Below are 16,093 nucleotides of genomic sequence, written 5' to 3'. Positions count from 1 at the left end.
TGAGAAAGCAAAATAAGAGAAGAGCTGAAAATGACAAACAGACACCAAAGTACTGAGGAGAAACGACATTTCAAAATCATTCAACTGAGTGACAATGACAGCATCATGCTAATTTTGAGTCACCATAGACTCTTAGTGGGAGGTCCATGGCTCACTGCCAACCTGAAAGGAGAGAAGAGCCTCTCAGATCATGCTCATTTCTTAAGCAGCATCTCAGAGCATTACACTCCTTCTATTGATGCTCTTCTCTTGGGAATTCTGGACTGTTCATCATGCTATATACAGGGAAGGGCAAACATAAGTTTACAGTTATGATGACATTCTTTTGAGTTACAAACAACTATAAACCTACTTTTGCCTACCCATTTATACATCTATACATACTAGAGGCCTGGTGCACAAAAATTTCTGCACTCGGGTGGGGGGGGGTCCCTCAGCCCGGCCTGTGCCCTCTCACACTCTGGGTCCCCTTGGGGGATATCCACCTGATGGCTTAGACCTGCCTCCCCAGGGATCAGGCCTAAGCTGGCAGTCAGACATCCCTCTGGCAGCCTGGGAGCCCTCGGGGTATGTCCACTTGCCAGCGGGGAGCAGGCCTAAGCTGCAGTCGGACATCCTTAGCACTGCTGAGGAGGTGGGAGAGGCTCCTGCCACCACTGCTGTGCTGGCAGCCATCAGCCTGGCTTGTGGCTGAGCAGAGCTCCCCCTGTGGGAGAGCACTGACCACCAGGGGGCAGCTCCTGCATTGAGCATCTGCCCCATGGTGGTCAGTGTGTGTCATAGTGGCCAGTCATTCCCAGTTGTTCTGCTGTTAGGGTCAATTTGCATATTACCCTTTTATTATATAGGATAGAGGCCTGGTGCATTGGTGGAGGCCAGATGGTTTGCCCTGAAGGGTGTCCTGGATCAGGGTGGGGGTCCCACTGGGGTGCCTGGCCAACCTGGGTGAGGGGCTGAGGGCCGTTTTCAGGCTGGTCAAGCCCCCCAGTGGGGACCCTCACCCCATGGGAGTGTTACCACCCTGGGTGAGGGGGTGAGGGCTGTTTTCAGGCTGGCCACAGCCCCTTCAGCGTGGGGGGGCAGTCCCACAGGGGTGCCTGGCCAGCCTAGGTGAGGGGCTTATGGCCGTTTTCAGGCTGGCCACACACCCTTCATGGTGGGGGTTCCCACTGGGATGCCTTGCCAGCCTAGGTGAGGGGCTTATGGCCATTTTCAGGCTGACCACTCCCCTGGGCTGGAAGCAGGTATCTAGGATTTATTTATCTTCTATAATTGAAACTTTGTAGCCTTGAGCGGAGCTCAGGGGTAGCCAGGGAAGGCTGGAAGCTTGGCTTCCTCCATTGCCAGGGCAACCCAAGCCTCCTGCTCACTCCAGCTCCATGGCCGCCTCCATCTTTGTGACAGAGAGATGGAGTGAGGGAGTGATGGTTAATTTGCGTATTACTCTTTTATTAGATAGGCTATACATATCCTATCTAATAAAAGAGAAACATGGTAATTGGCGTACGACCGCTACCCTTTTCATTGTTTAATCAGCGAGATATGCAAATTAACTGCCAGCCAAGATGACGGCCGGCAGCCAGGCAGCTTGAAACTAACATGAGGCTTGCTTGCTTCAGTGACAGAGGACTCCAACGTTGCCCGCCTGCCTTGCCGGCCTCTGAGCTTGCAGTTTAAGAAACATTGTAACAAATATAGAAGCTAAACAAAACCCCAGAAACCAGCTTTCAGCGAGCCGGGATCTCAGAGCTGGAGTTATACATTGTTTCGATTATAGAACCGAAACAAACCAGATACCTGCTTTCAGCAGTGGAGGCCTAAGAGCTGGAGTCTCAGAGCTAAAGCTGGCCCAGAATAAAAAAAAAGAAAAAAAGGAGCGGTTGGAAACTTCAGTCGGCCTGAAAACAGCCCTCAGCCCCTCACCCAGACTGGCCAGGCACCCCAGTGGGGACCCCCACCTTGAAGGGTGTGTGACCAGCTGCAAACAGCCATCATCCCCTCACCCAGGCTGGCCAGGCACCCCAGTGGGGACCCCCACCCTGATCCAGGACACCCTTCAGGGCAAACCAGCTGGCCCCCACCCATGCACCAGGCCTCTATCCTATATAGTAAAAGGGTAATATGCCTCCCAGCACTGGGATCAGCATGACAGGGGGCTGCGCCCAAACCCCCTGATCGCCCTGTGGCTCTGTGTGTGACAGGGGGGCGGGGCCACAACCTCCCTATCGGCCCTGTTCTGTTCGTGACAGGGGAAGGCACCCCAACCCCCTGATCAGCCCTGCACTGTGCCTGATAGGGGGGAGCTCCCCAACCCCCTGATCAGCCCTGCTCTGTGTGTGACAGGGTGCGGCACCCCAACCCCCCTCCCCCCGCGGGCCCTGCTCTGTGTGTGACGGGGTAGAGCCATAACCTCCCCATCGGCCCTGCCCTGAGTGTGACAGTGGTGGTGCCCCAACCCCATGATCAGCCCTGCTCTGTGGGTGATAGAGGGTGACGCCCCAACTGCCCCCCACGGGCCCTGCTCTGTGTGTGACGGGGTAGAGCCATAACCTCCCCATCGGCCCTACCCTGAGTGTGACAGGGTGCGGCACCCCAAACCCCTGATCCGCCCTGCTCTGTGTGTGACAGGGGGCGGTGCCCCAACTCCCCTATCGGCCCTACTCTGTGAGTGACAGGGGGGAGCTCCCCAACCCCCTGATCGGCCCTATTCTGTGCGTGACATGGGGAGCTCCCCAACCCCCTGATCAACCCTGCTCTGTGTGTGACAGGGTACGAAGCCCCAACCCCCTGATTGGCCCTGCTCTGTGCATGACAGGGGGTGGTGCCGCAACCTCCCCATTGACCCTGCCTTGAGTGTGACAGGGGGTGGTGCCCCAACCCCCCAATCGACCCTACTCTGAGTGTGACTGAGGGTGGCATCGCAACCTCCTGATCCGCCCTGCTCTGTGCATGACAGGGGCGGTGCCCTAACTCCCCAATCGGCCCTGCTCTGAGCCTGACCAGGGGCTGCACCTAGGGATTGGGCCTTCCCTCTGCCACCTGGGTGCAGGCCTAAGCCAGCAGGTTGTTGTCTCCTGAGGACCCCCCCCTTTCCCCCGAGTACACAAATTTTTGTGCACCGGGCCTCTAGTATATGTATAAACATATATAAATACATTACATATTTTTATAAATACATAAACACATTACACTTATTTATTTAAATATAGAGACCATTCCCCTGGAACACCTATATCTCTTAGTAGTTGTGGGACCAACTGTCTCTACAGGGGCATTGAGTGATACTCTGTGATTCCCTGAGGTTTTGCTGGTGGAAAACTAACTGCCAGTGACAGTTTCTGAATTATATCTCCTCTGATTAACAAACCATTCATTCATTCATTCAGAAAATATTTATTGCATGCTTACTATGTGCCAGTCACTCTACCATGTTCAGCTCTTCTCTAATAAAATAAAGCAGACATTTCTCACCCTTGCAGTTTACTAGATAGTTGGAGAGAAAGACATTATACAAATAACTATCCTATCTAATAAAAGAGAAACATGCAAATTGACCATAACCCTGACACCCTTCCCATTGGCTAATCAGCAGAATATGCAAATTAACTGCCAACCAAGATGGCGGCTGGCAGCCAGGCAGCTGAAGGAACAGGAGACTTGCTTGCTCCTGTGATGGAGGAAGCCAACGTTCCCCGTCTGCTGCTGCCAGCATCTGAGCTGCAGTCTAAGCAACTATGTTGCAATTATAGAACCTAAACAAACCCCAGAAACCTGCTTTCAGCCAGCCATGCTTCAGACAGCAGGACCGTAACAGTGTTTCAATTATAGAACCCAAACAAACCCAGTATGTGCTTTCAGCAGCCGAGATCTCAGTGATAAAGCCAGCTCTCAGCTCCGGTGACAGCCATAGAAGGTAAATAAATCCCAGAATAAAAAAAAAAGAAGAAAAAAGAAGAAGTTGGGAGCTTCAGTCGCCCGCCAGCCTGAAAATGGCCCTCAGCCCCTCACCCAGACTGGCCATGTACCCCAGTGGGGACCCCCACTCTGAAGGGGGTGTGACCAGCTGGAAACAGCCATCATCCCCTCATCCAGGCTGGCCAGGCACCCCAGTGGTGACCCCCACCCTGAAGGGGGTGTGACCAGCTGCAAACAGCCATCATCTCCTCATCCAGGCTGGCCAGGCACCCAAGCGGGACCCCCACCCTGAAGCAACAAGATGGCAGCCAATTTGCATACTGAAGGCCGGCGGCAGCGGGCAAGGCTGTCCACGTCTGGGACCTGGATCCATGTCCTGGCGGGCGGGGGCAGCGCTTGAGGCTGTCCGCGGTCCTGGGACCTGGATTCGTGACCTTTCCCGGTGGGGCGGCAGCTCGCACAGGGGCGGATCGGCCGGGGTTGGGCAGGGCAGGACGCCTGGCTTCCGCCCAGCCCCAGTCACTCTGGGCAGGTGAGCAGTGCAGAGATCCTCTGGACAGGGGAGGCAGGCCAGTGGAGGGCGGCCTGTACTCCCCACATGGCGGTGGTGACAGCTGTGTGCTAGCCAAGCAGAGCCTGCCGGCTGAGCTGAAGTAGTGCCTGCAGGCCATCAGCGCCCAAGGAGTGGCTCTGCAAGATCCGCCTCCTGGCCCAGAAGGTGCAGGATCGCAGGGACAGCCACTGTGGCGGGCCAGACTGACGTCCTTCTGGCCACACCACTGGGGTTTGCGGATCTGCAAAGCCAGAGGCCTCTGTTGTGCACATCCCCCACTGGCATGCGAACATCCCCCAGCACACTGTCACCCTCCCGCGCCTGCAACAGTTGCAAACCAAGGCGTGCACAAGTTCCCCCACCTCTCCACCGCACTTCCATCAACCCAGCATGCCTAACACCCCCACAGGATGTGCACACATCCCCTCTGATGTGCTCACGTCCTTTGGAGAGTGTCTGGGTGTTCTGGGTGCTGAGGGTGGGCGCCTGTGAGATGACAGTGAGAGGGTGGAGTGGTGATGCCCTGTTCCCACGGAGGCCAGTGCAGCTACGAGATCACCTCTGGGGGGTTAATGCAGGTGCTGAGGCAGGAGCAGGTGCAGATAGACATACCTGGTGGGCACAGGCGGCCCTCGCTGAGGTGCCTTCAGTCAGCGTTCAAGATCAAGAACCCAGAGGTGGAGAGGAATTCCGTCCTCTCAGTGAAACAGTGGGATAGTCGGGGCGACTGTAGAGGAGGAATGTGCACTTTGGGTGCCAGCACCCATGAACAAAGGCTGCCGTGACTGAGCCTCGCTTGCTTGGGGCCTAGTGCACTCCTGCTGGGCAGCAGGTGACAGGACGTGCATTTCCGAATTAATGAGAGAAAACGTTGATTCTCCTGCTGCCCACGAAGGTGGAAAGTGAAGTGGGGAGACATGTGGGGAGTGAGCAAGGTTCCCTATCTGGGGGTTCCAAATCTGCTGTTGGTTTCTTTCACCACTGACTAGAGATATACAGGGTGTCCCCCCAAAATGTATACACACTTTGAATACCTACTAATTCCAACGGTTTTAAGCATAAGAAAGAAACAACAATGGAGCTGTTATCCGTTAAAAGTGTTGGCACAAACAGGTAGTTGGACATTCCCTGAGGGGTCTCAGATTGGAGAGGGTGAAGGCCAGACTGAGGGCCCCGCCCCGCCCCCCCCCCACTCCAGTGCACAAATTTTGTGCACCGGGCTACTAGTCTACACTAATAAAAGAGAAAAATGGTAATTGGCGTACAACGCTACCCTTTTCATTGGCTAATCAGGGCTATATGCAAATTAACTGCCAACTAAGATTGGCAGTTAACTGCCAACAAGATGGCAGTTAATTTGCATATGTAGGCACAATGCAGGGAGGCCAAAGGGAAAGCAGGAACAAGCCCCCTGCCACTGACAGTGATCGGAAACCCAGGGGGGAGCTAAGAGCTGGGGGGCAGGGCAAAGGCGGGCCTGGGGCCGCCTTTGCCCTGCCCCCCAGCCATGATCAGAGAATCAGGTGCCTTTTCCGCCCTGGCCAGGAAGTAGGGGTGGAGCCAGCGATGGGAGCTGGGCACGGTCGAAGCTGGCAGTCCCAGGAGCTAGGGGTCCCTTGCCTGGGCCTAAAGCGAAGCCCATGATCGTGGGGCCGCTGCAGCTGCCAGGTCCCCGCTGCCTGGGCCGGACGCCTAGGCCAGAGGCGTTAGGCCTGGGCAGGGGCGGAGCCTGCAACCGCGGGGAGCTGGGGGTCCCCTGCCCAGGCCTGACACCTCTGCCGGAGGCCTCAGGCCTGGTCAAGGGGCCGATCCGGTGATTGGTGATCGGAGGGTGATGAGGGTCAACTCCTCTGGCCGAGGCATCAGGCCTGGGTGGGGGGCAGAGCCGGGGATTGGAGGGATATGATGGTCCCCTTGCCCAGGCCTGAAGCCTGGGTCAGAGACGCAGGCTTGGGTGGGGGGTGGAGCAAGCGATCAGAGGGAGATGGGGGTCCCCTGCCCAGGCATGATTCCTGGGCCAGAGGCCTCAGGCCTGGGCGGGGGCCAGAGCCAGTGATCAGGGGGAGATGGGGGTCCCTGTCCAAGCCTGACACCTCTGGCGGAGGCGTCAGGCCTGGGCAAGGGGTCGATCAGGCGATCGGAGGGTGATGGGGGTCTACGCCTCTGGCCGAGGCATCAGGCCTGGGCAAGGGGCAGAGCCAGTGATGGGGGGAAATGAGGGTCCCCTGCCCAGGCCTGACACCTCTGTCAGAGGCGTCAGGCCTGGGCAAGGGGCCGATCCTGCGATTGGAGGGTGATGGGGGTCAACGCCTGAGGGCTCCCAGTATGTGAGAGGGGGCAGGCTGGGCTGAGAGACACTCCCCCCCACACACACCCAGTGCATGAATTTCGTGCACTGGGCCCCTAGTCTATATATATAAAAGCCTAAGCAACTGAAAGACCAGAATGATCAAAACAACTGGAATGATTGGAACAATCGGTTGACCAGTCACTATGATGCGCACTGACCACCAGAGGGCAGACGCTCAACACAGGAGCTGCCCCCTGGTGGTCAGTACACTCCCACAGCGGGAGTACCGCTCAGATGACTGACCCGTCCCGGTGACCCACCAGCCTGGCAGCAGCCACTCCCTCCCTCAGTAGCCCTGCAGGTCCAATCTCCAGAGAACAGGCCAGGCACCGATGGATCAGTGCTGCCGGCAGTATCTCAACAGCACTGCCAGCACTCCACAAGGAAGAAACAATATAAAAGTGGCTGCCAAGTGGCTTCCAACAACCAGTGCTAATGTCAGTGGGATGGATCCAGATCCCAGGTTGGAAAGGGCATCCCACTGCTTTCCCAGAGAACCGATTGCGTCCCAGCTCCCCCTACCCCTCTCGGGACCCCACCCATGCATGAATTTATGCATTGGGCCTCTAGTATAATATAACTACAAAGAACAAGTACCAAGAAGGAAACTGTTTGCATATTGTGAAACTGTTCTCCAACCTAGTCTAGGATAAGAGGGAAGACTTCTTGTGGGAACATGACATAAAACTGGGACCTAAGTGTAAATAGGAGTTATTAGCCACTGGGGACAGGTGTGATGAAAACCTTTATAGAATATTTGGAGATGAAAAATGGCAGGTGAAAAGTTGGCCTATCTGTCCTAAACCTATGGCTAGTGTCTACTACAAAGTAGAGTTAATAAATTTCTATTTGTCTTTTAATGATCCCATAATACTTATGAAAATACTTGTTTATGTACTTGAAAATTTCAATCTTAAAAAGGTGATTTGAAAATCTAGGAAACATTGATTATTTCTTAGGGAATTATAAATTACTAGAGGCCCGGTGCACAAAAATTTGTGCACTCGGGGAGGGAGGGGGGGTCCCTCAGCCCGGCCTGTGCCCTCTCCCAGTCTGGGAACCCTCGGGAGATAACGACCTGCTGGCTTAGGCCTGCTCCCGGGTGGCAGAAGGCAGGCCCAATCCCTAGGTGCAGCCCCTGGTCGGGCTCAGAGCAGGGCCATTTGGGGAGTTGGGGCACCGCCCCATGTCATGCACAGAGCAGGGAGGATCAGGAGGTTGCGATGCCACCCTCAGTCACGCTCAGGGTAGGGCCGATTGGGGGATTGGGGCACCGCCCCCTGTCACACTCAAGGCAGGGTCCATGGGGAGGTTGCAGTGCAACCCCCTGTCACGCACAGAGCAGGGCCAATCAGGGGGTTGGGGCGCCGCCACTCTCACACTCAGGGCAGGGCCGAAGGGGAGGTTATGGCTCTACCCCGTCACACACAGAGCAGGACCCGTTAGGGGGGGGGGGGGCGGGGGGGAGGGGGTTGGGGCACCACACCCTGTCACACACAGAGCAGGGCCAATCAGGGGGTTGGGGCACTGCACCCTGTCACACACAGAGCCGCAGAGCGATCAGGGGGTTGGGCAGCTCCCCCCTATCAGGCACAGAGCAGGGCTGATCAGGGGGTTGGGGAGCCTTCCCCTGTCCCAAACAGAGCAGGGCGGATAGGGAGGTTGTGGCCCCGCCCCCTGTCGCACACAGAGCCGCAGGGCGATCAGGGGGTTCAGGGGGTTTGGGCACTGCCCCCTGTCACACTGATGCTGGTGCAGGGAGGCCTCGCGGCTCCGCTGATCCCCGTGCACTGGGTGTGTGTGTGGGGGGGGAGTGTCCCTCAGCCCAGCCTGCCCCCTCTCACATACTGGGAGCCCTCAGGCGTTGACCCCCATCACCCTCCAATCGCAGGATCGGCCCCTTGCCCAGGCCTGATGCCTCTGGCCTAGGCGTTCGGCCTGGGCAGCGGGGACCCGCAGCTGCAGCGGCCCCACGATCGTGGGCTTCGCTTTAGGCCCAGGCAAGGGACCCCTAGCTCCTGGGACTGCCAGCTTCGACCGTGCCCAGCTCCCATCGTTGGCTCCACCCTTACTTCCTGCTATCACTGGCCAGGGCGGAAAAGGCACCTGATTCTCTGATCATGGCTGGGGGGCAGGGCAAAGGCGGCCCCAGGGCCGCCTTTGCCCTGCCCCCCAGCTCTTAGCTCCCCCCTGGGTTTCCAATCACTGTCAGTGGCAGGGGGCTTGTTCCTGCTTTCCCTTTGGCCTCCCTGCATTGTGCCTACATATGCAAATTAACCGCCATCTTGTTGGCAGTTAACTGCCATCTCAGTTGGCAGTTAAATTGCATATATCCCTGATTAGCCAATGAAAAGGGTAGCTCGTACGCCAATTACCATTTTTCTCTTTTATTAGTGTTGATTATCATTATTTTTGATATATTTTTATTGATTTCAGAGAGGGAAGGATAGGGAGAGAGATAGAAACATCAATGATGAGAGAGAATTATTGATCGACTGCCTCCCGCATGCCCCCCACTAGGGATTGAGCCCGCAACCGGGCCGTGTGCCCTTGACTGGAATCGAACCTGGGACCCTTCAGTCTGCAGGCCCACTGAGCAAAACCGGCTAGGGCTAAATTATTAAAATCAAATTAAGAAGTAGCAAACTTGAATAGACTGAGCACCATAGAAGAGATTTTAAAAGTTATTCAAAATATATTATTGGAAAAGTTAATAGGATTTACTAGTAAGAATTTTGTAGCTGAACACTGGCCTTAAAGGGAAAGCAATTCTGATGTAATTTAAACTATTTAAGACTATAGAGTCAAATGTTCATTGTATTGATGAAGCCAATTTTATTTCTATAATCAGATAAAGATACTGTAAAAAGATCACAATGAAAAAATTCGTAAGTGTAATATTAGTTACAACAGTCCAGCAATGTATTAACAGACTAAACTATGGCCAAATAGAGTTTACTTCAAGAATTCAAGGTTGCATAGATAACAGGAAATCAAGCAATATAAAGCAGAAAAATAATCATATGAATAGCTGCTGAAAAGCCATTTTGATAAATATTCAACAATTACTCTTAAAAACAACTTTAGGAAAATATGTACATGAGATACCTTTTAAAGTATGATAAAGACTATAAAACATTGGTAAACATTATTCTAAAGAAAAACATTAAAAGTACTTTAATTATGAACAGGAATTAGGTAAAACTTCTTGCTCTTATCATTATTCTTCAACATTGTTAGAGGGTCTAGCAAATGCAGTAAGACAAGACAGTAAAAGAATTTGTATAAACATTGGAAAAGAAATGATAAAACTCTGGTTGATATTATTACATTCCTGGAAATCTCAAGAGGCCTACAAGAAAAGTGCTTGAATTGATAAAGTGGATAGATATAAAAATACATGCAATAATCAATAGCAGAAATAACTTAAACACAAAAATGGAAAAAAATGTGGTTGCACTAAAAAGTCTTGAAAAAAAACTTCAAACAAATGGAAAATTCTACTAAGTTCTTAGATGTATAGCTAAATGAGGGAGAGAGGAAAGGAGGGAGAGAGGGCTATAACTGTTTAAAAAGCCAGCATGATCCCAATTTGTGTTCCCTTTGTGGAAGTATAAAAAATAGAAGAATGCTGGTCTAGTAGGCAAACTTTCAGTCACTTTTTCATGAGACCTGACTTTTTTACCTTATTGTTCCTGTAGCTACTATTCTGTCAGCAATTATGTTCCACTCAGTGCAGTGGGGAGAGTTCCTTTTTGTCTTTCCAGCATACTAAATAAACACTGTCATTCCATGTTCCTTTACCACTCCATTTGTGGAATGTGTGTTCATGCCACAGAAAAAGAGAGAACATTGCACAACCACTTTGCTATGCTTGATAGTTTAATTTAGCTGCCAATTGTTCTACATTTTAAATATTTCAATTAAACATAGAAATCTATAGAAGGGAACTTCTGAATTGCTACCTTTCTTAATTCCCAGAGTCATAGCACATTAGGAAGAGAAGAAGGAATTACCCTTTTCTGTAAAAGGCTTTGCATGATAACCCTTGACACAGCAAATGCCAATACAACCATGAGACCAAGTCTCCAAGCCCATCTACTCACTTGAGAAATAAAAGTTGCCTACAGGGGGATGTTACTGACTTCCCCAGCTACTTCAAATGCAGTCCTGCAGAATAGTTAGCCCTCCTTCTCCTGATTTTCTCCTTCCTGTTGGTTTATTACATCTTCTCTAGGGCCATCACCTGCCTGATTTCCTTGACTTCTGTCATATGAGCTCTTTGAAGACTTACCATCTCTTCTCATTGATAGAACACATGGTTAGTTTAAATCCATTGTTACATTAATTAACTTTTTAAGCAAATGTATCTATTCAGCAAATGTATCTTGATATAGAGATTTGAACGGAAATTCAGCCTTCTTAAAGCTAATTGGATGGGACAGATCCAGCCCAAATTGACTTGGGGTTTACTCCTTTTACTTCATATTGTGTGCTGCACCCTTTTCTTCTACCAATGCTCTCATATCAAACTCATATCACACTTCCCCCTGTCCTGTCTAGTATAGCAGTCTGAGTATACTGAGTGAACTTTGTTTTTTGTATCCTATATAATAAAAGCGTAGTATGCAAATTGTCCCCTTGACCAGGAGTTCTTTGGGAGTTCGACTGGGGGGCAGGGCCAGCCAGGGGAAGGGAGGGAAGCCCCAGCCAGCTGCTGCTAGGGACCCTACCAGTGCACAAATTTCGTGCATGGGGCCTCTAGTTAGAAACAGAAAAAGAAATTCATTGAATTACTTTGGTACTCACACTAATGTAGGTAGAGGTTCAAGATGGAATATTTGAGAACAAACCTTTTTAGCGTATCCTCAAAAACAAAAATAAAACAACAAAACAAAAAACAGCCTTTGGGGAGTTTCATGCTTCTCAGAAACTATAATTGGCATGCTGCTAAGAACTGTTCTGTTCCTGTAGAGATGGGCAATAATAAGAAAGACATTTCTGGGAGAATAGCCACGTTAAGCAGTGACAAAAAGCTCCCTGGTGCCCTAACCGGTTTGGCTCAGTGGATAGAGCGTCGGCCTGCAGACTGAAGGGTCCCAGGTTCGAGTCCGGTCAAGGGCATGTACCTTGGTTGTGGGCACATCCCCAGTGGGAGGTGTGTAGGAGGCAGCTGATCAATGTTTCTGTCTCATCGATGTTTCTAACTTCCTATCCCTCTCCCTTCCTCTCTGTAAAAAATCAATAAAATATATTTTTTTTTTCAAAAAAAGCCTCCTGGTGAATTTTGCCACTTTGCATGACATCCTCCCTAATCTAAATTTCAGAGATGTTAAAATAGCATAAGAAGAGTGGCTACCACAATTTTAACTTATATAACGATGCTCTGAGCATCAGTTCTTTGAAAATAGCTGGATTCCTAAGCTGTAGTTACAAAGTAGTTGGTCCTTTGTAGCTCCCAGATGTCCACTCTTGAGGACTCTACCTTAATTTATGGTTCTTGTTTTTGAGAAGCTCCAATATGGTTGGAAAGAGTAATTATTTTTTAAAAATTATTTATAATTTTTTTATTTTTGAAAGTATTACATATACCCCCCTTCCCCCCCCCCATTTACCCTCTCCAGCCTGCCCTTGAACCCCCACCCCCACCCCCACCCCCACCCCCACCCAGGCTTTCAGCACCCTATTGTCTGTGTCCATGGGTTATGCATATATTCATACAAGATCTTTGGTTGATTACCTCCCACCCACCCACCCTCCCCCACCTTCCCTCTGAGATTCCGCCCTCTGTTCCATGCTTCCATGTTGGAAAGAGTAATTCTTTAAAACTATTTGTGATCTGCAAAGGCATTGCCTGATGATGACTCACAGGGTATTCATTCAGTGACTCAGGAGAGGAGTGGGAGTGGAATGATGCTCTCTGTAACCTAGAAGCCCCATCTGAAGCATTTTTACTCATCCTTCTTTCCAATTCCTACTCCCTCCATCTAAATCTACTGCTCTGCTCTGAGGACCAAAACCAGGTTGAAACCCTGAAGGCACATTATCTCCCTATGAGCCTCATAGTGTGGGACCAAAATTATACCTTGAAGGTTGCTCAGTGAGCACAAAATGTGATAGGGGAATGGGATGCTGGTGGCCTCTGTCTCCTCAGAGGGAGGCTACTGAGAGGAGAACCAGCCTCTGGAAGCCCAATGCCCAGATTCTCTCTTTCCCAGGCCTTGGCTGGGAATTCCCATAGTGTTTGGGTCCAGCCCCAGCAGTTCCAGGGGTTCCCAAAGGTGTGGACAGAGACAGCGTTCAGTTAATCAGCATAGTTGGGTTCTCTCTTTATTCTCCTATTACATCTGTATTTATACCAGTTGGTTTTAATCCTATCCATTCTATTCCAAAGGTTAGGGCATTTGTTATCTCCATTCCAAGGTCACTACTCTATTCTTCTGTTAAGCTACAAGGAAGTAACTGAAGGAGATTATCCTAAGTAAAGATTATGTAGCTTAAGCGTGATCGTTCGTAGTTGAAGTGATTAATTACCCACCTGGCACTTAGTTAAAGGGTTTTATTCCCTTCCTTAGTCCTGTTAATCCCTAACTCCAGGAAAAAATCCCTACCTGGGGAAACAACCTTTCTTGGAGAGGTGACCTTGGTTAAAACACATAACGCTAAGAAGGGGAGCAAATATACTAAGAACAGTATGCCGTATACGCCAGGTCCCTTGAAACATGTTGTGCAGATTTTTCTTCCCTGCAGTGACTGTGTCAAGCAGCAAGGACGGACTGGTTTCCGGCACCATAGTTCACCTACCTCTGAGATTTCCTTTCTTATGCATATCTGAGAAGAACATTCTTTCTGATTTTATGGAATCAGTTTCCAGTCACTTTGAACTGGGAGTGTTTTTGTTATTTCAAGATGTCCATTCTTTCCTGCTTGACCTCTGGGTGTGCTTCTCAATGGTTATCTTTCTTGCTTGCCTAAGTCCAAGAGCTTCCCCTGTGTAGACTCTCTCTACCTCCAGTACTGGCCAGTGTATCCAGCTGGAAAGCAATGCATTTGACATTCTTTTCTCCTGTTCTCCCATTGATTAGGAGATCCCATTGAAGGTGTATTCATTTAGTTCATTTCTCTTACTCTCTTATAAGTTAGAATCTGTAAAAGAAAGAGAGAGAACACAAGTAAGCATAAGGCACCCAAAGGAGATTTCAGATGAGGGTCTAGGAAGCAAACACAGAAATATGTTTTCATCCCACCCTCTTCACGAGTGAAAGCAAGCAAGAGTTTGGGATTGTTCTGCCTTGTTTTGGGCATAGTTTAGTTCCTATTTCCAATCCCTGTGATTATTTAAACTGTTTGAAATAATGATAGGAAAGTAAGCAAAGAGAAAAACCCAGAACTTGAGTTAACTGAATTATATTATTTCATGTCATCACTTGCAACTTCTATTTTTGCTTAAAGTTTAAAATAGAAAACAACATTAAAACTGTGATGACTCCACACCCACTAAGATGGCTGACTACAATTCAACAGGTGGACAATAATAGTGTTGACAGGAATGTGGAGAAAGTAGAATCTTAGTGCATTACTGTTTGGAGAGTAAAATGGTGCAGCCACTTTGGGAATTAGCTTGGCAGTTTCTTCAGAAGTTAAACAAAAATATATGATATGTTCCAGCCATTCCACCTCTAGGTGGCTATCCAAGAGAAATGAAAAAAAAAAAAAAAAAAAAAAAAAAAAAAAAAAAACCAACAAAAAAACACTGTTATTTCTACCACATTCTACTTGTTAGAAGCAAGTCACTATGTATAGCCAGCATTCAAGGAGAGGACAATTTAGTTCCAGCTCCTGAAGGGAAGAACATCAAATAATCTGTGGACATATTTTTTAAAATATATTTTATTGATTTTTTTTTACAGAGAAGAGGGGAGAGGAATAGAGAGTTAGAAACACTGATGAGAGAGAATCCCTACTGGGGATGTGCCTGAAGCCAAGGTACATGCCCTTGACCGAAATTGAACCTTGGACCCTTTGGGCCGCAGGCTGACACTCTATCCACAGAGCCAAACCGGTTAGGGCTGTGGACATATTTTAAAACTACTCTCTAAGCCAGAGTTTGTTCTACATTTTCCAGGAGGGAGGTCTTTATGGTTGGTAAGATGAGGATACTATAAGGAAAAATTTTGCTTTCCTTTTATCTTCTATTGATATTATGTCATCCATGTAAAGCAGCGACCTATCACTTCCTCCTGTTTCTTGCACTAAATATGCCTTTTAAAAGTCTTTATTTTATTATAATTGGTTTTGCTCTCCACCATACCTTTTGAAAATGTCAGCACATTCTGGACTTCAGACTTCCTGATACTAACTACTCTTAGGGGTTATGTACATATTTTGAATTTGTTCTTCCTTTTTCTTTATTTCAAAAAAGGGGAATAATTATTAAATCTTATTATTGAAATCTTGATCTTTTATTGATCCCTTCTACTAGGTTCTGAAATCTCCCTGTACACAGGAACATTGCAGAAGGGGATCAGAAAACATCTTTATTAAGAGGTGTACAAATGTATGAGAACTGGAGTAAAGGGCAATTGTTCTTATTGGCCCCTGAATCTAAATCTTAGCACTAGCTTGCCCAGACATGCTCCAGAGCAGGTTGGGGAAGTTAGCTGTGTTTTGAGGCTGTACTTACGGGTTCAGCTACATGTTTTGGGGAATGAGAACACTTGATGTGTACCACCTGGCAATGCTGTGACCATACATGTCCAAACAATGTTACAGGTCTCAGTGAATTACATTGGCATCTCCCCTTCCTCCCCTAGCAAGTGCTGCAAAGCATTTGGCAGAAGTTGCCTGGCTGAAGGAGTGGACGTTATGTGCCCCATTGCCTTTGTAAAACCTGGCCTCACTAGAGAGTTTGTGCAGCCTCACTGTCTTTAGTATCTTCCTCATGATAGAGATGATTTGCAACTAGAGGCCCAGTGCACGAATTTGTGCACCAGTGGGGTCCCTTAGCCTGGCCTGCGGATCAGGCCAAAACTGGCTCTCTGATATCCCCCTCGGGGTCCCAGATTGCAAAAGGGCACAGGCCAGGCCGAGGGACCCCACTGGTGCTCGATCTGGGCCAGGGAGGGATGTGGGAGGTTGGTCAACCGGGGAGGAACCGTGGGAGGGCTCCAGCATGTGTCCAGCCATCTCATTCAGTCCTGATTGGTCGGACCCCAGCAGCAAGCTAACCTAGCAGTTGGAAAGCCTGCCCCCTGGTGGTCAGTGCATGTCACAGT

Source organism: Myotis daubentonii, chromosome 2 (assembly GCF_963259705.1).
Source record: "Myotis daubentonii chromosome 2, mMyoDau2.1, whole genome shotgun sequence".
Classification (NCBI taxonomy): domain Eukaryota; kingdom Metazoa; phylum Chordata; class Mammalia; order Chiroptera; family Vespertilionidae; genus Myotis; species Myotis daubentonii.
This window is presented reverse-complemented; position numbering follows the sequence as displayed.